The sequence below is a fragment of the Bidens hawaiensis genome, unplaced genomic scaffold, assembly GCF_021521415.1.
Source record: "Bidens hawaiensis isolate Kalapana, Puna unplaced genomic scaffold, B.hawaiensis_p1.1 tig00007743_1, whole genome shotgun sequence".
Taxonomy (NCBI): domain Eukaryota; kingdom Viridiplantae; phylum Streptophyta; class Magnoliopsida; order Asterales; family Asteraceae; genus Bidens; species Bidens hawaiensis.
The window spans coordinates 421105-427372 of record NW_027491538.1 but is presented as its reverse complement, the minus strand read 5'-3'; the positions used below and the strand labels follow the sequence as shown (position 1 = coordinate 427372).

At 37.6% G+C, this 6268-nt stretch overlaps 1 long non-coding RNA gene across 1 annotated transcript; it reads left to right on the top strand.

Annotated features, from left to right (window-relative positions):
* The first annotated feature begins 2572 nt into the window (after nt 1–2572).
* On the top strand, nt 2573–5482 carry LOC143635940 (uncharacterized). Its single transcript, XR_013154155.1, has 3 exons — nt 2573–3838; nt 3970–4075; nt 5048–5482. It is a non-coding gene; the product is annotated as an uncharacterized LOC143635940 (long non-coding RNA).
* Nucleotides 5483–6268: the final 786 nt, after the last annotated feature.

Here is a 6268-nt window from a genome sequence, read left to right as displayed (position 1 = left end):
CGTCGATGAGGTAAAGGCTACCGTCGTACAATGATGGCGGGCATCAAACCATTTTTCCGACATGAGAGGCGAAGGTATGTAAATTGGGTCAGTAAATCGGGTCGGGTCAATGATGATAATGGTGGTTCTTATCTAGATCTAAGATGAGGTATGCAAATCAACTCTGATCTGAGTGACTACAACTTTCCGACAAATCTAATGGTGGCAGTGGTTAGGGTGTCGTTGAGATTCGATATGATAATGGTAGGATAATTATTCTAACAGCCGGTAAAAGTGATGAGCTTAGAGTTCCAACGATGAAGAAGCTCTTTCCGGCCGTATACCTTTTTTCGACGAGCCAGATCAAGTTTTTTTTAATAGGGTAATTTCCATGTAAGCAAGTTAGATCAAGCACATAACGTCCACATCAGCATCTCTACTAACAATGTTAGTCGTCAGTCAACAAGGGAGTGACTAAAAACAAATTGGGTCAAAGTTGAGAGAGTTGACTGACAAAATAAAAGTTGGAAGTGTTACTAGTCAATTGGTGAAACCTAAGAGTTTAAAAACCAACACTCCTTTTAATTTGACCTATAAATTAACACACCGTTTAACATTTATTACATAAAAATTTTCGTCCCTTCTCTACACATCAAGAAAAGGAAGGTAGGTAGTGTTGTAATCCCGAGCTTAATCTTCAAATCCCACAAAACCAGATGCCATCCTAAATGGTGTCCCAATTCCGAGACACCCCCCCCAACTCGACTCGTATTCACACCAACGCCACCATAATACCAAAACTTCCTGCAATATCAACACCAACTTCTCCATTCTCAAACCAATCTACGAGGTTTATCAACCTTTTTTCGGATAGTAACTAGATCTGTATCGCGCCCAAAACACTCATCAAACTCAAAACCCATACTCGCAACAATATAAACCCCAAAGTATACTAACCATCGCCAACTTCATTTCATATGGGTCCGACACTAATGAAGAAAGCGACACATCAAATGAACAATCCAACCAATCACCGGAACCGACACACGCAAAGAAGAAAAACATGCGTAACAAGTTCTCTTATTGCAAGTTAGGTTTTTGTAATTATTATAAACGACCCCTAAACCTTAAACTATCACGAGCCTAACAAGTAGCTAGCCGAAATGAATCATTAGCACGCATCTGATTACAACATTCACACCTTAATTACAAGTTACAAATTTACAATGTGATTACAACATTCAATTACAATGTGATCTCGTTTACCTTGATGCACCTTTATATCAAGATGTACTTTTCAAAGATAAAATAATGGAGAGGTAGTCATGTGTCAGATGCTTTTTGCGGGAGTTTTGAGTATGCCATCTCATAGGCTTTTCCTTGTTGATACTAGTTTAAAGTACAAGAAATGATGTCCTACACAAAGAAATGATAGCACCAAAGTATAGGCACACTATATTTACATATTTAAAAATAGTTTACTAATATAAAACATAAATTATACAAACGTTAAAGTGTTCCAATTTGGGGTTCGGGTTCCGGAGAAGAACGCGCTGTTAAACGAGACGATACTTAAGGGCGGTTCGGTAAATCTCATGGGGTGGCTTGGAGGAGATTTAAATAATAATTCGTTTATTATTTATTAATAAGTTTGTCTTATTTTAGTTAAGTTAGTCTTATCCTAAACGTATTTGAGTTAGATTCAAATTGTGTATTTGAATACGAGTAGGACTCGAATTAAGGGTGTTGTATAAACCCTTGGTTCACATAGGTTTATTAAGTTTTTCGTGTGTCGTTTCTTAATAATATACCGGAAGTTTTTTGTTTGTCAAAAAGAAACTAATTGTGTTATAGTGCAGCCAACTAGAAGTTTGTCCTCTGTTGTCTTTTTGGTTCGACTAAAGTAACAGTGGTTTGTTTAAGGTTGGTGTATCTTTGGGTTTTGAATAATTAGAAAAGGAAGCAATATTTGTGTACCCTTTGTTCCTTGCTGTACGTACAGCAACAACAATAATAAGAAGATTTAATATTTGTTTTCTTGTGCTGCATATTCTAAGCACAGTCAAGATTAGTTCCCGACTAATATTGGATCACTTATGTTAGATTCAACAAGTGGTATCAGAGCCACGGTTTTGAGAGTCGTTTTTCTGAGAACTGGGAGCAACCCCTCGTGGGGCTGCTGTGAGCTGTGGTTGTGTTATTGAAGACGAAAAGATAAAAAAAGTGTTTTGTTTGTCTACATTGAAGTTTGTTGGTTGTGTGTCAATCAAGACTTTTTCGTCCATTGAAGTTTAATTGTTTGATCCTATCTTGGTGTTGTGTTTTGGTTGGTGGAACAGAGAAAGAAAAAAATAACAAGGAATCTAAGGAAGTTGCTTGATTAATTCTTAAAGCTGCCATAGTGGCATTAGTAAAATTTGAATTATTATTGTTTGTCACATAATATTCTAGTTCCTTTGGTCAAATAAGAATTTGATATCCATCCAAGTGAACATGGGTTGCATGGTAATGTGGTTTTTTATTTAAGTGGTGAAACTTTCTCATTGACAAGTTGGTAATTGCTGACAAGTTGTTGCCGGGCTCCTTTTCGGAACCCTAGGTGGCGGTTGTGTGGTGGTGGTCTGAGTCATTGTTGTCGATGGTGTTCTCCCATTCCATGATGCAAGGTAACTTATATCTCTTCTCATATTTGTCGTTCCATGTTCATCATCGTTGTCGGGTTCTTATGTGGAACCCTAGGTGGCGGTGATGTCGGGGTGGTGTTAAGTCGGAGACAAACCTGATTATACAACTTAATTAAGTAGCCGCCTATTTGTTTCAATTCTGCTCTCAGTTTGCCTTCCTGGCGGTGGAGTTGATGTTTTTTGATTTAGGATTTCTCGAATCTGTGTCTACCCTAGCTGGTGGTGGTCTCTGTTGTACTTATCGATGAGTTAGACAACCGTTATTGTGGGTTTTATTTCCAGCCTCTGTTGGTGTCGTTGAGCTGTGACGGTGGCTATATAAGTATGTTAGGGTTTTGGCGGTACGAATCCGATCATTTTTAATGTTACCGTGGTGGTCACCAATTACGATTCCCGGTGATTGTGGCTGTCAATGAGTTAGACTGCTGCATCGATGGGTTTAGGGGAATTAAGTTTGTAGCACTGACATTCCGATTGTGGTTGGCAATGAGTTAGACTGCCACATCGGTGTATAATTTGTTACTTGCTTTCAGCGACATGAGTCGCCTTTTTTGTCAAACGAGATCAGTTATTAAACCAAGTTGTCACCGCGATTCTATTAGCGTTTGTAAAGTTATATTTACCTTTGTACCTGTCTCTCATACTACTGTGATGATGACTTCAGATTTGAACAAACTTGAGATTCTTACCGAGATAGCCATGTGTTTGAATTTGCTTTCACTTGGCAATTGGTATATGTGCAGACATGTCGGATCATATCTTTTTATGTGACTGCTCGGAATCTAAGCCTCATTATCGTATCATCATTGTTTTACTTTGTTTTGCGCATTTATTCTATTGACGGTGAAGCTTGAACCTCCACACTCTTTGGCATGAAATTTTGAGTCTTGTGTGTCTACGATTTCATTCAGTTCTGGTTTTGATGCAACATATATTACTTTTAAATAATTTTAGTTTTTACTCTTTTTTACGTAAATCAGTTAATCGTTTGATTATTTTATGTGCTCTGCATTCTTTCAGCTTTAGGGAACGCATAAACAGCAGTTGTAAATGGTACTAAAGTGGACGAGTTGGAATGTCATAATCATGACCAGGGGGAATTGTCAGTGTGCTAAATAAGTTTAAAGCATCATCATGACAATGCATTGCAAGCCAATATTGGGCAACCTCTTAAAGTTAAGCCATAATTTGTATGCTTTTCTTATTTTATATCTTTGATTACCATAGATGACTATAAGTTGGAATTACATACTTTTTAATAATTTCTGACTATAAGTTGGAATTACATACTTTTTATTAATTTCAGCAATGATGCTAGGAATGATGCTGACACTTCTATGATGACTGCTTTCAAGTCTCACTTTGACCAGCTGCTTTGATTGGTTTAATTCACAAGACATTCGTTTTTAGAGGTTTGTTTTGACAATAGTTGCTCATATTTTTTGTAATGTTTATTTGTCAATGAGTTCTTAATTGGTAATTTCATATTCATTACTCAAACCTGGCACTGAAACTATTTGAGGATGTCCATCGCATATGTTTTCAATGGTTCTTGAATGTTGCAGTTAATAGGGGTAGTATCACGGTTCGGGTCAAAACCGTAAAACCGTTCAAGCCGCTCATCGGTTCGGTTTGGTTTCGCGGTCGGTTTTATTTTTAACTTTCAACGTGTAGGTTTCAAGAATTTTAAATTGTTTTGAATGGTTTGGCTTATGGTTTACGGCAAATACTGGCCGTATGAAACCGGGTTGGACCACTAGACTTCGCTAACACTTTAAAATATTTTATTTTGCAAATATTTAGCAATTGAAATGTAACTGAACTAAAATTAACTGTGAAAATATATATATTTGGCATTTTGGCCCATCAGAGTGTTAGGTTCTTATGGTGTATTCATAATTGACTTTATAAGAAAAGTTGTACTTGTGTTTAAAAGGACTATAGAATGCAGTCAAACCGTGATAACATGATACCAATCTGGAACCAAACCGTTTATGACGGTTCGGTTTGGTTTCGGTTTTATATTTCAATGGTTGGGTTTTGATTTTCAATGTCTAATAAGGTTAACCCATTCCACCATTTTGTGATAAATGATTGTTGCCCTGTTTAGTAATATAAAGGTGGCCCGTTTGACATAACTAACATGTTCGAACCGTTTTATTAAAAAAAAAAGAGATAATTTGTCCCATTTAATAAAACTGACCCATAGGACTTCCAACTTAGCTTACTGAAACGTACAATATGGTAGCTGTATTTAATTCTTTTGTATTTTATTTTAACTTTAAGTGTAAGTTAGTTCATACATATGTTTATTTTAGAGTATAATTTAGACATCATAGACGAAATAATTTTCATGCCTTGTGTATTTGCTGAAATATTTGCAGGTTCACGACAAACGTGGTTGGTGGCTTGGTGCTATAAAGGACGCACCGGAAGAAACTACAAGTGTACCATTCGTTGGCATGTCATGATGTAAGACCCTCTAGATTTGTATGCTATTTTACCTTTTACAATAAGAGACCAGTTTATTTATATTTTAATTATTATGTAATTTATCTATAATTTTGTAATAGACGCATGTTCTAATTAAAAAGAACCTTTTTTTAATATACATTTTACGATTACATAGATGGGTTCGTGGGTTTGAACCGAACTGTCAATTGTCGGTTGTACTGTTACTGTACCGAAATGAGTAACTGATTTAACTTGAGACTAACCCAACTGCATTTGCCTAATGCACTTAGGTTTATATTTTCACCGACTATGTATGATAATGACAATTTTATGTTGAACGAAAACAAACCCAGCCCGGTGCCTATACTCGCTCATTTTCATTTGAAAAAAATAGTTTGAGCCCGGCGCAATGCGCTGGGTGTAAAAAACTAGCTGGTGATTAAATGTGAAACTGAGCCATGGCGGGTCAAGAATCAAAGCAGCTGTAGTAGCGCTAAAATTTTCCGTGGCGGCCGTGGTTGGTTTAAGTGTTTCAGACTAACTTTTGGGTTCAATTTGAAGCTGTTTTTGGTGACATATAACTGATTTAAAACGGTTCAGTGGCGAACAAGTGAAGATGAGGGAGTTAGAAGGTGGTTATGGTCTGCCGGTATAACGGAGTGTGACAAGGTTGTGTGTCAACTTTGTTTTGGTGTTCATCGAGTTGAGTGTTTCGGTGGTGATGTGCCATCACCGTGTGTCAGTATGGTTAGATCTTCATGTGTCGAGCAATGATGTTGTGCCATGATCGTGTGTCGGTATGGTTAAATCTTCGTGTGTCAGGATGATAAAATCTCTGTGTGTCGGGGTAGTTTAGTGGGTTGGATCGATGACCCAACAGTCCCTGAGTGGTAGCGTTGCTGGGCTGTCTAAACGAGATAACAACATCAGATGTTCGGGGTCCGGTTTCGGGACCAAATTGTAACGTACATGGCAGCAACGGTTCAGGCTGTTGACAACGAGGGATGAGTTACGAAGCTAGAACCGGTGGCTAAAAATGGCCACATAGTTATGGTTTTGGGGCTGTCAATTAGAAGACAACGGGTTCGATGGTTTCGGTTTGTACGAACAGTGGGTTCGTAGGAGACCCCCGGAGATAAGGCTGTTTTGGA